Source organism: Panthera leo, chromosome B1 (genome assembly GCF_018350215.1).
Source record: "Panthera leo isolate Ple1 chromosome B1, P.leo_Ple1_pat1.1, whole genome shotgun sequence".
NCBI classification, from domain to species: Eukaryota; Metazoa; Chordata; class Mammalia; order Carnivora; family Felidae; genus Panthera; species Panthera leo.
The window spans coordinates 163,888,174-163,905,074 of NC_056682.1; the positions used below are offsets into that span (position 1 = coordinate 163,888,174).

The following is a 16,901-nucleotide window of genomic DNA, read 5'->3' on the forward strand; positions in this document are numbered from 1 at the left end:
CCTGAGTTGTTAATGTTAGCCATACTGACAGGTGTCAGGTGGTATCTCATTGTGGTTTTGATTTGCATTTCCCTGAGGTTGAGTGGTGTTGAGCATTTTTTCATGTGTCTGTTAGCCATCTGGATGTCTTCTTTGGAGAAGTGTCTATTCATGTCTTTTGCCCATTTCTTCACGGGATTATTTGTTTTTTGGGTGTTGAGTTTGATAAGTTGTTTATAGATTTTGGATACTAGCCCTTTATCTGGTATGTCATTTGTAAATATCTTCTCCCATTCCATCGGTTGCCTTTAGTTTTGCTGATTGTTTCCTTCACCGTGCAGAAGCTTTTTATCTTAAAACAATTTTTTTTTAATGTTTATTTATTTTTGAGAGAGAGGGAGAGACAGCAGCAGAGTGTGAGCAAGGTTGGAGTAGAGAGGGAGACATAGAATCTGAAGCAGGCTTCAGGCTCTGAGCTGTCAGCACAGAGCCCGATGCAGGGCTTGAGCTCACGAACCTCGAGATCATGACCTGAGCTGAAGTCAAACACTTAACTGACTGAGCCATCTGGGTGCCCCCAGAAGCTTTTTATCTTGATGAGGTCCCAATAGTTCATTTTTACTTTTGTTTCCCTTGCCTCTGGAGACATGTTGAGTAAGAAGTTGCTGCAGGTAAGGTCAAAGAGGTGTTTGCCTGCTTTCTCCTCTAGGATTTTGATAGCTTCCTGTCTTATGTTTAGGTCTTTCATCCATCTTGAGTTCATTTTTGTGTGTGGTGTAAGAAAGTGGTCCAGGTTCATTTTTCTGCATGTCGATGTCCAGTTTTACCAGCACCATTTGCTGAAGAGACTGTCTTTATTCCATTGGATATTCTTTCCTGCTTTGTCAAAGATTAGTTGGCCATACATTTGTGGGTCCATTTCTGGGTTTTCTATTATGTTCCATTGATCTGAGTGCCTGTTTTTGTGCCAGTACCATACTGTCTTGATGATTACAGCTTTTTTAAAAAAAAATTTTTTTTTAATGTTTATTTTTGAGACAGAGAGAGACAGAGCATGAACGGGGGAGGGTCAGAGAGAGAGGGAGACACTGAATCTGAAGCAGGCTCCAGGCTCTGAGCTGTCAGCACAGAGCCCGACGTGGGGCTCGAACTCTTGAACTGTGAGATCATGACCTGAGCTGAAGTCGGACGCTCAACCTACTGAGCCACCCAGGCACCCCAGTTACAGCTTTGGTAGTACATCTTGAAGTCTGGAATCGTGATGCCTTCAGCTTTGGTTTTCTTTTTCAGGATTGCTTTGGATATTTGGGGTCTTTTGGGGTTCCATGCAAATTTTAGGTTTGTTTGTTCTAGCTCTGTGAAGAATGCTGGTGTTATTTTGATAGGGATTGCATTGAATATGTAGATTGCTTTGGGTAGTATCAACATTTTAACAATATTTGTTCTTCCAATCCATGAACATGGAATAGTTTTCCATTTTTTTGTGTCTTCAATTTTTTTCATAAGCTTTCTGTAGTTTTCAGTGTATAGGTTTTTCACCTTTTTGGTTAGTTTTATTGCTAGGTATTTTATGATTTTTGGTGCAATTGTAAGTGGAATTAATTCTTTGATTTCCCTTTCTGCTGCTTCGTTATTGGTGTATAGAGATGCAACCAATTTCTGTGCATTGATTTTATATCCTGTGACTTTGCTGAAATCATGAATCAGTTCTAGCAGTTTTTTGGAAAAAGCAAACCTTTACCTAGAGATACATACAGAATATCTACAGATGAAGTGGTATAATGTCAGGAATTTGTTTGAGGATAATCCAGAGTGGTGGTAGAGGGGTTGAGGGGTGGGTGGGAGATATCAATGAAACATGATTTGCTGGGAGTTTATAATGGCGGAGTCATTATACTATTCTGAATAATTTTGCATTAGTTTGAATTTTTTTGTAATAAAGATTTAGAAAACATCTAATGCGACATTGTTGAAAGGATACTGGGAGCACTAGGTGACACTGCTATATAATGTATTCAGAAATAAAGATGGATATGAGCAACAAATGTACTTATAAACATGTCTTATGTATAAATCTTGTATTTTGTTTTTCTTTAGAGCTGAAGCCATTTATTTGAATCTTGGATGATTAGCACCTAAATGCTTAACTCTCAAAACTACTCAAGAGTCCCACAGTCAGGATTAGATGATTCAAGTTACCACCAAGAAATTACTGTCTTAAGTTCTCCGGTAAGATTATACCAATATTCTAAAGGCTAAATAGTGACTATGAAGGCTAAAAAGATTTTTAAATGCTATATTTGAGCCACTAGCTTCTATTATAATTCTTTTAATGTTTGTTTTCTTTTGAGAGAGAGAGCGTGTGTGTGAGCCGGGGAGGGACAGAGGGAGAGGGAGACAGAGGATCCCAAGTGGGCTCTGCGCTGACAGTATAGAGCCCGATGCAAGGCTCGAACTCACCACCATGAGATCATGATCTGAGCCAAAGTCAGACACTTAACTGACTGAGCTACCCAGGAGCTTCTATAATTTTTTAATCCCGACTACTGTGGCAGGAGTTGGAAGTTGTGATAACCAACCAAAGATCTTAGAAATATCAACATGCAACAAGGCTTTATGGCATTTCCTGCTCACAGATTCAGCTAGTAATGGGTACAGTCTTGCCTCTGGAATGCCTTGTTTTCCCCTTGCTATATGTCTCAGGATGGATCTTCCCGAAGCTGATGCTGAAAAGGAGTTTGGCTTCCAGGATATTCATTGGGGATCAACACCTGTAAAGAGAGGAGGTTAGGAAGCAGATTAGGCAGAGGAAATTGAATTGCAATTCAGACTTAACAAAGCTTTGGCCACCCTACAGGAAGTTCTGCAGTTGTGAGGGTTTCTTTCCCTCCATAAGTAAATAGTAAGCTCTTTGGGGACAGAGACCTATTTTCAATGCCCTTGCACAGGCCATTGTAAAGCTGCTCAGCAAATATTTGTGGAATGAAAGAAATCTGAGTAATATCTTGTGGGTTTTTTTAGGTTTTTTTTTTTTTTTTTTTTTTTTTTTTCTGTAACACCCAAGCCTTGCCTGTCCTTTCCCCAGATGAAAGTACAGCTTAGAGCAATGGGGTTAATGGAGACACAGGTGGTTGTCCTCTATATCATGAGCAAACATGGAGGTAACTTGCCCTCTATAATCAGCCTGCTATAAACCACTGTTTCTGGGCTCCATAAGATAAGGAGGACCTGCATCGGGGCCCAAGGAGAACCACTAACAGGAGTTGTAAAGAATATGAAATCCTATGGGGGAGGCGGGGAGAAGATCCTGGAAGACACAGTGACAGCTTCTTGGTACTGAGGCATATGGATTATGGTTCTAACCTGTTGTGTTTTTTTCTGTGTGTGGGGAATAGGCTGTTCGGATATGAATTTTTATCCTTTTATGCTCAAGGGTTAAGAGAGCATCTTAGAAGTCTTTTTTTAAAAGTCAGCTTGTTTTCTAGTAAGTATGGTCCTGCTTTAGTCTTTCATTTGATTTCCTTGTTTTTCCCTCATTTTTACTGTAGGATTCCCTGAGACAGGATATGTGTTAATAAATCCTCTAAAATTTCCCTGAACTTTACTAATGTATTATTTACTGCCTTGCATGTAGAGACCTTCAATTATTACCTTTTAAATGGATGAAATAAAAAATAATTGATTCTACACCATAATTAGTGTGTTGTAGAATAAGTGTTTAATAAGGATTACACTCAGCAATTCAGGACCAGAAATTTGCTTGTTTTTACATTACAGTTTTTTTATAAGACTTCTTTAATTTTTAAGTAATCTCTACACCCAACATGGGTCTCGAACATAACAACCCCAAGATCGAGAGTCACATGCTCTTCTGACTGAGCAAGATGGGTGTTCCTATACATTTCAATTTTTTCTGAGGCCTATTTAGACTCTTTTATGCTTCATCTTTTAAAATATGTAAATTATTTTCTTCATGTTGACTATTAGAAGAAGGAGATTGTACTTGTGTTTCACTGAGTGAATTACATTTATTTATTTTTCATGATTAACATGTATATCCTTCAAAGTTTTAAATTTGATTATTTAGGGAGTTTACGCCTTATCTGATCCTTCTGTATTTTTATGTCCTTCTTGCTTACTTAGTACCCCACCAGAGGGCAGGCAAAGGAAAGGAGAAAAGAAGATACTGATTTCAGTTCCCAAATTCTTACATAGGCACCTTTCACTTGCATATTTTGTTGTGCTTCTGGATGATGTGAAGACAATAGGATCATCTGCCTTTTGCTATTTTAAAATATTTAGTAGAATGCTCAGTTATTTGGAATTAAATTATGTAAGGTTGATTTCCGGAATTATAGAACTAAATAAGTATACTTTAAATTCTTCAACTTTATATTCTTAGATCCATGTATTTTTAAGTTATCCATCTTTTCTTGGTAATTCATGCCACCATTTTCATTGCTACTATTGATCATTACGATTGACTGTAAGGAGAAGATTTTGTGTTTAAAAGTACACTAGAATGTTCACAATACAGTGTAAAGTTTTAAAATACTCCTTTCAATGTCCCGTAACACTTGACGTTTCTGAGGTGATCAGGGAATTTTCAGAATGATAAGAATTATCTTTTGAAATTCAAGTTACTGTTTTGCTCTTTTGTTGGAAGTTTCTTTAAAAGAAAGACACGCCTCAAACGAAAGTAAATTTGCCTGAACATTATCACAGCATAGGTTTTAAAGTCTAGATGAGGACGCTAAATATTTTATGGTCTCAGTATGGCCGTTAACACCCATTGTACACGGACATAGATGTGTATATGAAGTGCAGTTTCATGGTCTCTTGCTGTTTGGCCTGTTATCAGTACGAACAGCAAATGGTGTCCAAATCAGCTTCAAGACAGCTGGCAGTTGACTTGCTGGCATTTAGCACCACCTAAGTACACATGACAGTTTTTTGCTCTTTGACACAAAGAATGTACCTTCCCTTCTCACCGGGAAGCTGGTGCAACCATCTTTCTGTGTGCTTTTGGATCTAGTAATGCAGAAGAACCTTAAAATGGATTTTTTAAAGAGAGTTGTTCCTCCCATTCTTTCGGGAGATGTGGTTTTGGACACTAGAGATAGTTTTCGGGAAAGCTCCCCAAGATTACTTAAGATGAAACGTCTTAGTTTACTTTCATCAGAGAAGATTGTAGATGAGAAAGATGGACTCCATTTCTGTCACACTAATTATGACAAACACCAACATCACCAACTAGGTAAAGTAAAAATGTACTATTTTCAATTCTTTAAAATACCTTAGGAAAGGAAAATTATTTTTGTAAGTACAGTTCTAACGAGCATACGTTTTTGTTTTGAAGATCAAGTATATTAAAAATGTTTAATATAGTAAATGTCTATTTGATCTAATTTTTTTTATAGTATCCAAGTTTTTGTTTTGAGTTTAGATGGAGAAATATTGATGGTATGGATCAAGATAAAGCCATTAATACAGTAAAAAGTTTGGTGATCTTTGGAAAATATTTTGATGAACAAAGTATTATATTTATTGAAACAATGTTACTGGTACAACCTATGGGATATGTAAATGAAAATTAAGATACAGATTTTATCTATCACTATAGAAGCCACTTATTTTGTTTAAAAAATATATCCCATTCTTACTATATATATATATATATATATATATATATATATATCCCACTCTTTGTTCTAAAGATAGTGACTATTTGGAGTGAAATATCAAAAAAGTCACATCTTTGAATATAATGATTATTTTGTGTCATAGTATCTTTGTTTTCTTTAATCCAGCAATATTGAATTTGGTGTGTTTTAAAGTCTGAGAGAATAGTATTTCTTATAAATTAAGAGAAAAATTAGCTGTGTGTATAGCAGCTGGCAAATATCAAGACAGGAAAACCCTTTAGGAAGAAGATGGAAAAATGCTCTAAGTTTTTACATTTTTGATTAAAACACTTTAAAATGTTAAAATGTTTTGTATGATTATGACCTTTTTTAAATTTTATTTTATATTTTTTAAAATTTACATCCCAATTAGTTAGCATATAGTGAAACAATGACTTGAGGAGTAGATTCCTTAGTGCCCCTTACCCATTTAGCCCATCTGCCCTCCCACACCCCCTCCAGTAACCCTCAGTTTGTTCTTCATATTTATGAGTCTCTTCTGTTTTGTCCCCCTCCCTGTTTTTATATGATTTTTGTTTCCCTTCCCTTATGTTCATCTGTTTTGTCTCTTTAAGTCCTCATATGAGTGAAGTCATATGATATTTGTCTTTCTCTGACTGACTAATTTCACTTAGCATAATACCCTCCAGTTCCATTCACGTAGTTGCAAATGGCAAGATTTCATTCTTTTTGATTGCTGAGTAATACTCCATTGTGTATATATATATATATATATATATATATATATATATATATATACCACATCTTCTTTATCCATTCATCCATCAATGGGCATTTGGGCTCTTTCCATACTTTAGCTATTGTTGGCTATTGTTGATAGTGCTGCTATAAACATGGGGGTGCATGTGTCCCTTTGAAACAGCACACCTGTATCCCGTGGATAAATGCCTAGTAGTGCAATTGCTGGGTCATAGGGTAGTTCTAGTTTTAGTTTTAGGAACCTCCATATTGTTTTCCAGAGTGGCTGCACCAGCTTGCATTCCCATGATTATGAACTTTTTAATCTTAGGGAATAAATAACTGCTCATATAAATTAATGTAATATTTAGTAGAAAGAAGAGTTTCTGTAAGATCTCTTAAGTTTTTTATAGCTGTTTTCTATGCATATTTTCATATGCACATGCACATTTTTATTTCTAGAATTTAAAAATGAGATTTACTATCCAAACTCCTCTTGCCTTTTCTTTTAATACATCATAAACATCTCTCTGTCTCACTTAAAGTGCTCTCCGTTGTTGTATATAATAGTTTATTCAATCAGTGTCTTAAACTGATGAACATTTAGAATGATTTTAATTTTTAGTTATTAAAAATAATTATGTAACAAATATTCATTTATATCACTTTTTACCTCTGTATGATTACTTCTCAGTATAAATTTCTTTGTACATTTTAAATTTGAATACACAATGCCAAGTTACCATTCACAAATTTCTCAATTTAAGCTCCCCAGGGCAGGGCTTGTCCCTGTTTTTTTTGTATTCTCCCTATTTCTTGTCAGTTTAAATAATAGGGTCATATTTATGAGAAACCGTATATTTTGTTTTAAAAATATCAATTGTGTAAAAGAAAGGAGAAGGAAATTTAAGTTTTCAGAAGAAATTTATGTTGGCATTTACAATGTAATGGTCAGAAGTCATTTTTATGCTCTTCACATATTTGGGTGGATGAAGTAGAGGTGAGGCCACTGATGGATTAGTGTGTCTTAATTTAAATTAAAATCTGTAGGGGAACCTGTGTGGCTCAGTTGGTTTAGCATTCAACTCTTGATTTTGGCTTAGGTCAGGATCTCCTGGTTCGTGAGACCAAGCCCCGGGACGGGCTCTACGTTGACAGTGTGGAGCCTACTTGGGATTCTCTTCCTCTCTCTCTCTCTCTCTCTCATTCTCTCTCTCTCTGTACCCCCAACTCCACTGGTGCACACTCTTTCTCTCACTCTCTTTCTCTCTCTCAATAAATAAATAAACATTTAAATTAAAATCTGTAAGTCATTCAGCCCTTAGTTTTGTGTTCAACAGTGTATGCATATGTGAAACCTATGAATATATGTATATGTACAGTGATTTAAGCTATTAAAAATTTACTTTAGCGTTCAGTCTTGAATCATCTTAGTTTCCTTACCGTACCAAGGACTGCATGGTTGGACTTGGTGCTTAAATGTTCTCTGCTATGTCCATTTGTTTAATATGGTTCCTTTTTTTTTTTAAGACTATTTTACACATTTTTGAATACAGCACACACGTTACAAAGTGTAATAATAGGATTTGTAATTTATATTAATTTGCAAATAAGCACTCAATGGTTAAGAATTTTCCCTAGTATTTATCCTTTTACCAATCGCGGTCAAAAGCAAAGCAGAATCATGTAGTGCTGAAGAATCTGTTTGAAATTTCAGAGGCTACAGGTTCTTTGTGGAATAACTATTGCCCAGTTTTTCTCTTCAAGAACAGAATTCAGTTTGGGGCGCCTGGGTGGCTCAGTCGTTTAAGCGTCCGACTTCAGCTCAGGTCATGATCTTGCAATTTGTGAGTTCAAGCCCCGCATCAGGCTCTGTGCTGAAAGCTCAGAGCCTGGAGCCTGCTTTGGATCCTGTGTCTCCCTTTCTCTGCCCCTCCCCTGCTTGTACTCTGTCCCTCTGTGTCTCTTAAATAAACAAACAAACAAACAAATAAGTTTTAAAAAATTAGAAAAAAATTCAGCTTTATAGAGTGACTTAAAATTAACTTACAGGACTTCTTTGGCAATTTCTGTAGAGAGATTTGGTTTTAAAATGTCTGGTTCTTCAATTTCAAGTTACTGATCAAATTCCTTTTCTTGAATCTCAAGATGTGATACTAAATTTATATTGTAGATAAGAATAAGACACACATGATTCCCAGCCGTCTGCAAATAGGTTGCTTGCAACTCAGCTTGAGTGAATTTTACTTCCTGTTTTCTGGTGGTTCTGGGATAGAGATAATGCAGTAATTTAGCCAGAAGTCACGCAGATATGACTGGGTGCAGTTCTAAGGGGTGTTACAGTTTTGTTCATGTAATAAAAGGAGAATATCAAGGCTATCGAGAGATTTCATATCACTAATACAGAGAAGGAACTATTCTTTGGAGAGAAACTGGTGTGGAATCTCTCTTTATACTTGTATCAGGTGCTGAGTTATTTACTTGTTAACTCAAAATGGAAAATGTCATTTTAAGGAATGTTAGACAAGATTGTAATATGGACTGATAACTGTACTTTTGTGAGAGAATCAATTGAGAATAAGCCCGTCTGCAATATACAGAAAATTTCCTGGTACTTTTTGACCCTAGAAGCGTTCATAGATGCTTGGGGTTTCCTTCACAAAAATATGCATAGAATTTAAAGGTGTTTTCAGGGTTGATATTTTGAACATTTCTCTTTGCTTTTGGTAATTTTTTTCACTTTTTAACTGTCTCTGGATATTAAGTCAACATGACATTTTAAGAATTTTGTAGACATTCTCAAACAGCTGACTGGATTTGCCAGAAATCCTCTGTTTCTCTGTAAAACCTATTTACAGATGCCTGTGGCTGACACTGCACACTGTCCAAAGCCTTTCCCGCCATTTTTGCACCCAACAGGTTGGGTTGTGTGGGCTTACCAAGAGCTGGCTGTGTTTTAAGCCAAACCTGTTTATGCCAATTACGCTTGTAATGGTGATCGTGCAGTTTAGTTAGGTATTACCTAATTCAGTGAAGTATGAGACTGAAAAGAAGGGGTTGTTTTTGTGTAACCAAGTTTGGCTGCTGTGGTCAGACTCCATAAAATGAATTCCTAAAAAACTAAAAAATTAAAAGTGTTCTTGAGCTACATGGAAGTCAGAGAAGGGTATAAGACTGGAAGGATCTTTCCATCAGATACCTTCAACTTCCCTCTCCACTTTGAGGAAATTGAAATTGGAAATCATAGACGATGTACATGGGTTGGATTTTGGGCAAGGCAGACAGTGCTGTGATCAGCAAATTCACCTTAAGGACTTGGCACTATATCAAAATGCCAGGAATAAACCATGGACTTTATATTTTAAGTTAAAATAAAACCTTCAGTGAACCTATTGATCTTTGTTTCCCCTGATTCCAACTTTAATGGCGATTTTTGATTATATGATTAGTTAATAGTTACAATTTATAGTAGAGGAACTCTACTGTATATAGTTGTGTAATATTGCAATTTTGTTAAAGAAGTAAATTGCTTATTTTCTGCCCCAAATTCTTTATTACAAAAAAAAAAAAAAAGGACCCAAGGTGTTCATGGGATGTAATCTTATTCATAACTGTGCTTAAATATCCATATATTTTTGGTGTAGAGTTCTAATGTGATCAAAGACTGATTTCACTGATGAGATATTAGTAGAATTGCGTACATAATATCTGTCTTCAGGCATAAAAGTTGGTGGGGAGAAAATGCCCTTCACTGATCGAGAATATACTACAATGTTGTCTGACCACTAAAGAACAATGACTGTTAGGCTTGGTCATGAGTCAGATCCTAAGAATCAGGCAGTGTGTTTTCACAGGCTTCTGTTGTGACAGCTGCAAAGTCCTTGCATCTCCAAGATTGGGTTATTTTTATTCTGATGGAATCAACCTTAATTTTGTTGTTGTTCATTCTGTTTTGAGTCAAGAATAAGTGAGTGTAAATATAGTATAAGATTGATTTTTATAATTCACCAAGAACAGAGGTAATGACACGTTGAACAGGACTGAGTATATATCAACATTACGGATGGAAGAAGCTTTTGAGCACCTTCTGTATTCTGGGCATTGTTTCCTTGTTTCGTTTCACCCATAACTTAAGTGGTCTGTTTTGTCTACCTGTTTAGTGCATACCTGTTCTCTTTCTCCCTCAAGTAGAATGTAAGTTGAGCATAGAGTTTCCCCTGCCTACTGATGTGTTCCAGGGCTTGGAACGTAATAGTTTCTCAATAAATACTGGTTGAATGAGCAAGTATTCTCCAAGTCTTTCTGAAAACCTTGTGAGAAAGGTTGTTTCTAAAAAAAATTTTTTTTTAACGTTTACTTATTTTTTGAGACAGAGAGAGACAGAACATGAGCGGGGGAGGGTCAGAGAGAGGGAGACACAGAATCTGACACAGGCTCCAGGCTCTGAGCTGTCAGCACAGAGCCCGATGCGGGGCTCGAACTCATGGACCGCGAGATCATGACCTGAGCCGAAGTCGGCCGCTTAACCGACTGAACCACCCAGGTGCCCCAAGAAAGGTTGTTTTTTAAATTTTTTTAAAATGCTTATTTATTTATTTATTTATTTATTTATTTATTTATTTATTTATTTATTTTTGAGAGAGAGAGAGAGAGAGAGCACGAGAGAGAGCAGGGGAGAGAGAGAGAGAGAGAGAGAGAGAGAGAGAGAGAGACATAATCTGAAGCAGGCTCCAGGCTCCGAGCTGTCAGCACAGAGCCCAATGCGGTGCTCAAACTCACAAGTTGTGAGATCATGACTTGAGCTGCAGTCAGATGCTTAACTGACTGAGCCACCCAGGCGCCCCGAGAAAGGTTGTCATACAGAGTTTTAAAACTTCAGAGTGGCTTAAGCAAATAATTTTAGGTTTTCTAGCTACTAAATGGTGGTCGTTGGTGTAGAGTCAGGCATTTGTTCCCTGCCCTCCATCTCATTGCAGTGTTTGATGTGGAATTGTTATGTATGAAATCTGTTTTTTAAAAGAGTGGTGCATCTATCAAATTTAATTGTGCTATTAAAGAACATATCCTTTTTGGTGGTTTCATTTTAATTAAGAGCTGTATTTCAATAGGAAAAAAACTTTAATTCCAATAGAAAGCCTTACTCTTTGAGACCCTGTGTTTCACTTTAATGACTAGTTGATAATTATTTTTATACCACTCTGGTTACATAAGCTGATTAAGTGAATAGCCGTTTCACGTGACTTTTACAAAAACAATTAAGAGACACACATTGGGATACCATTCCATTTCATTACAAAGTGTTAATGACTCCATGGGATAATAAACATTTAAATAGTATACTAGTATGCCTCTCTTGAGGTATTCGGCATAGTTCCCTAGCAGGGACAAAGTAAAATGTAGCACTTGCTGTAAAATTCCAAATGCCTCGTGGTTGAGTTTTAAAGGCTGCCCTCTATATTTGACTAGTAAAGAAAAGGGGATACTGTTACTAACTAGATTTCCTATTTAATAAGTGATCCGTTTTCAGTTTTGTTTTTGCAGATCCATAGCTCTCAGTCATTAGATTTTGTATCTCCAGAATAGCTCATTTTTGTTTGATATGCCCTGTATTGGGCAGAGGAATACCATGGCAGGCCAGTTTCTTTTTAGAAGGGAACGGGATGGGTAAAGAGTGATTTATAGCTTCATGTGAGACTGGACTATTAATAGGGAGTTTAGAGAAAGTCCTGGGAGAAAATTGAGATGAAGTTTTCTTCTGGTACTTCTCATGCTTGTAGTGAGAACAGACCTAAGGAGATTGGAGAAACGTATGGAATTCAAATGTGATAAAAAGGATGTTGGGAAGGCAATGTCCTCGAAGAACCTGAGCTTGAAATAATAATCAGTCTGCTCTGGAATTTCTGGTCTGACCCAAATGATAATTTGTGGAAATGTGTGAAGGAGTTCAGGAATTTTTCTTGCTTATACAAGTGGGATTTGGAAGCACTGGGCTAGCATAGTGTCATGAAATCAAGCAGGGTCCCTTATTTATGAAAGCCTTTGGAGTACTTTTCAAGCCGTAATCATTGAAGGATGTAGAAGCCTTACCGGGTGTTACATTTACACCTTGTCTGGATCTGTGAGCATTCTCATAATAGAGGAGAGCTATTGGGAAGACCTACTACAGGCATGATAGGAGAGGGGCAGTGAAGTACTCTGGAAGGAGTTGGAGTGGGGCTTTGACCCAGACTGAGCTGAGCTCCCGTGGTCGCTGGCTGCGTGTCCTTGACTGGTCTGCTTTCTCTCTCTAGGCCAGTTAACCTCACTTATCCATTTGAGTGATGGCTTCTTTTGTAGCATTGCTTTCAAGATTGTAAAAGATGACAGCAGAATTGACACATAGCTTAATAATGCACGGTGGCTTTTATTATTTATAAAAACGTTTGGATTTTTGACTTGGAGGTAGATGAATCACATTTAACTGGAACTTGTCCTTGGATCATTGCATCATAGAAAATACTCTAGGAATTTGGATCTAGGTCTTTTATTGTGCATAATTCCAGAAACTTGAGCTTGTGATTTATAGCTAGCTACGTGACAGTTCACAGGAGCTTGTGCTGCAACACTTTTTCCTGTGCTTCCTTCTTTGTCCACAGCGCGTGCTCGTCCAGATAACCATGGCCAAGTGAGTGTGTGATTCACATACAAAGGTTTTTAGAAGTTAGTGCGGCAACATGACCTTGTAATTTCTCTTGGTCGTTTTTAAAGTTAGCCTAACACTTCATAAGAAGGGTCACTTTAGACTGTCTCCTCGTTACATGGGTGTGTGTGTATATATACACATATATTTTTTCTTTAAGTTCTAGTTAGTTAACATACAGTGTAATATTGGTTTCAGGAGTAGAATTTAGTGATTCATCACTTACAGACAACACCCAGTGCTTATCACAAGTGCACTCCTTAATGCCCATCTATCACCTCCCTCCCTCCATCAACCTTCAGTTTGTTCTCTGTTATTACGAGTCTCTTGTGGTTTGCCTCTCTCTCTCTCTCTCTCTCTCTCTCTCTTTTATTGGCACTGTTAAGCATGGCTTCAGTTAGGGTCAGGGTTTTACTACTTTGGCCTTTAGAAAGGACTTGCAAGAAACTTAATTGAAATAAAGATGCACCTGTCTCCCTTTTTAAGGGGTCGGGAATAGCTTTCTCTCTGTCCCCGTGTTCTCTGCCGTTTTCTAATCACAGAACTGCTATTCATTCCAGAGTACTGGTGTGGTGATACTCGTTTTTAAAATATTACAATTCCTCCTGTCAATTGAAGGTATTATGTGTGGGATAAGATAGTTGAAACAAAGGAGATAAGAAAAATATACAACTAAATAAATGTTAGGCAAAACATACTGAAATCATAAAGGCATAAAAAGGCAAAAAAGGTGATAAATAATGTCTGTCAGAAGGCACTGAAGAAAATAAAGATGAAGTTTAAAAAGAGCTCAGTAAAAGAGGTAAAGATGACTGAAGCTGAGTGTAAGTTTAAAATGTAACTAAAGGAATATACTAGAAAAGTTCAACAAAAAATAAAGCGTGCTATAAAGGGAGTTCGGGAAGCAGCATACAGGCCAAGGGTTAACTCCACCCATATACAGGCGGTCGCCTTGGGTTGAGGCACCTGTGGATCTAAGCCTCTCTCCCTGGCCCTGTCCTGGAACTGGAGCTGAAGGTCTCTGCATGACCAACATTGGGGTTGAATCATTTCCCTTGCCCCCAGCTCAGTTAATTATTCTTTGTGTCAGGACTCTAACTCATTGTCCACTAGCTTCTGCTATTCCATTTAATACAAACGTGTTGTTTCTTTTACCAGATGGTGAATTCTTTGTGAATAGACTTGATCTTATGTGAGTAGCTCCAGAGCCTAGCCCAATGCCAAGTACTTAGTAGGCAGCTAGTAAATGTTTGTTGGATTTTAGAGTCCTCTCTCCTTTGATTCTTGTCTTCTATGGACCAGAGCAAGTTTTTACTTGTTGCTGAGAGCTGCTGTCAGTTGCCGTATTTAGCACCTGGCTTTTCCTTTGAAACCATCTAGCACGTTGCTCGGTGGGCAGTGGTTCCTGAGGCAAAACTAACCTTCCAGTAGCTTCAAACAAAATCCCCAAGTCGTACAAGTAATGATCTAGAACATGGGTTGGCCAACCTCTTCCGGAAAGGTCCAGATAGTAACTGCTGTAGGCTTTGCAGGCCACACGTCTATGTCACAAATACTTCGCGATGACTTTGTGGGGCAAAAGGGGCCTAGATGATCTGCAAATGAATGTGCTGTGTTTCAGTGAAACTCTGTTTACAAAAACAGGCGATGAACCCAATTTAGCCTGTGGACCCAAGTGTTCAAACCCCTAACTGGAATATAGGAAAGAATATTGGTAACATCAGAGGGTTCTGTGCAGGTAACTTAACCTGGGAAGCAGAGATTGGAAGGGGATCCATTTGAAGGGATCTAATGCTACACTTACTTACTTACTTGTATTTTCTGTAGCCTTTGGAATAGTGCTTTTTTAAAATTTTTTATTTAAAAAACTTTTTTTAATGTTTATTTATGTTTGAGACAGAGGGAGACAGAGTGCAAGTGGCGGAGGGGCAGAGAGAGAGAGAGGGAGACACAGAATCCGAAAACAGGCTCCAGGCTCGGAGCTGTCAGCACAGAGCCTGATGCGGGAGTTTGAACCCACGAACCGTGAGATCATGACCTGAGCCGGAGTCGGACGCTTAACCGACTGCGCCACCCAGGTGCCCTGGAATAGTGTTTTATCCGTAGTAGGTGTTCAGTAAATATTTGTTAATTTGATTTGGGATCCACATGTATCATTTGTCCTCCCTGGGCTTCCATTGTGTCTCTCATCTAAGGTATAACAGATTAGGTTATGTGATCTTCAAAGTCTCTCCAGTTTAAACAACAAAAAAATTCTGTGATTCAGTGACTCTTTGTGGAAGGCCGGATAGTTTATTCTTTAAAGGTAACAGTTGTTGGCTTACTACATTTCCTGTATGCCCTTTGTGTTCTGATGTGGAGCTCTGAAATGGTTGCTTTTAACAATCATTTTGTTTAAGACCTTTCCACATTGGAATCCCCTGTCCGTTAGGCCATAAGTATGTATACCTTCCTCCCATCTCTCACTCCCTCCTGCCACATATGTGGACAGAAAACACACTTTGTCTTAATCATCAAATGTATTAAACCTAGTCTTTTTGTTATTTTAAAAGAATAAGTTAGCTGTAAAGGTAATTACCTAATCTCAGGTGATTTTTTGTGGAAAGATGGCCATTAAAATGAGGATTAGTCTGTTGTTTAGCTTTATATTTTTCTGAAATCTGTATCGGCAAAGTGAACCTTCCATCATTTGATCCCTTCATTTAAATTGTTAAAGAATCCAAAATAACCTCATTATCACAGATGTAAATTATAGTCACCTTACCTAAATTCTAAATTCTTCTCTTTCTCAGGTTTTTTGATAGCTTTTTTTCCCTAAAGAATGATTTAAGAATAGGTAAGCTGTGTGATGCTCTCTTACACTATTCTAAAGAAGTATAAGCTGCTATGTATTTCTAGTCTAGTTGATGAAGAAATTATTAAAAAAAAAAAACAAACCCTCTGGGGTGCCTGGGTGGCTCAGTTGGTTAAGTGACCTTGGCCCAGGTCATGATCCCGCGGTTTGTGAGTTCGAGCCCCATGTCGGGCTGTGTGCTGACAGCTCAGAGCCTGGAGCCTGCTTCACGTTCTGTGTCTCCCTCTCTCTCTCTCTGCCCCTTCCCCACTTGTATTCTCTCTCTTTCAAAAATAAATTCATAAAAAACATTAAAAAAGCGAAACAAAAAATCTCTGAAAAGTTCTTTGTAGGGAATACAGCAAATTTATTTCTTAGGCTTCTGAATTTTCCTAATCTCTACTTTTAAGCGAGTATAAGTGTATACTAAAAATGGCATAAATAAGAGAATGATATTTTTATATCAGTGTATTTTAAAATAGCTCTTCTTAAACTTTGATGTGCTTGAGAATGACCTATGGATCTTATAAAAACGTAGGTTTTGATTTACTAGGTTTAGAGTGGGTCTTTGAAGAATATTAAGATTATGAAGGTAGAGTTTTCCAGACTCTTCTTAACCGACTGAGCCACCCAGGCGCCCCATCCAGATTCTTCTTAGTACAGTATACGTTAAGTTTACCTGTACTTTTTTTTCTGTATTTGGGGCTTGCCCATTTAATTCTGCTGGACAATCTCTTCATCTTTGCTTCCTACCCCTACTGATACTCCGTTTGCTAAGTGTGGTTTTTTGTCTGTACATTTGGTTCCCTGTGCAATGTATTGACATCTCCTTTCCTTTCCTGGTTTCGACTCCTCTACTCCTCTAGCCTTGCTGACTCATCCCTTTGTTGTAAAACTAAGAATGATATCAAAGGTGGCTTTAATGATAAAAACTTCTAGTTGATGGTAAGTTACATGTCACTGGCAATGCAGGAAAAATCCAGAAAGGTGAGCATTGGCAGGAAATGGTGAGCCTTTACTTTTTGGA

At 37.5% G+C, this 16,901-nt stretch overlaps 1 protein-coding gene across 5 annotated transcripts in view; it reads left to right on the plus strand.

The window, feature by feature from the left end:
• FRYL (FRY like transcription coactivator) overlaps positions 1 to 16,901 on the plus strand; it is a 266,156-nt gene that overhangs the window by 66,785 nt on the left and 182,470 nt on the right. For 4 of the 5 annotated variants that reach the window (XM_042936429.1, XM_042936430.1, XM_042936431.1 and 1 more), the window contains exon 3: positions 2,077 to 2,208. The exons of the other annotated variant lie outside the window; for it this stretch is intronic. The gene's annotated coding sequence lies outside the window, so the exon portion shown is untranslated. The remainder of the gene's footprint in view (positions 1 to 2,076; positions 2,209 to 16,901) is intronic. 5 annotated transcript variants of the gene reach the window in all.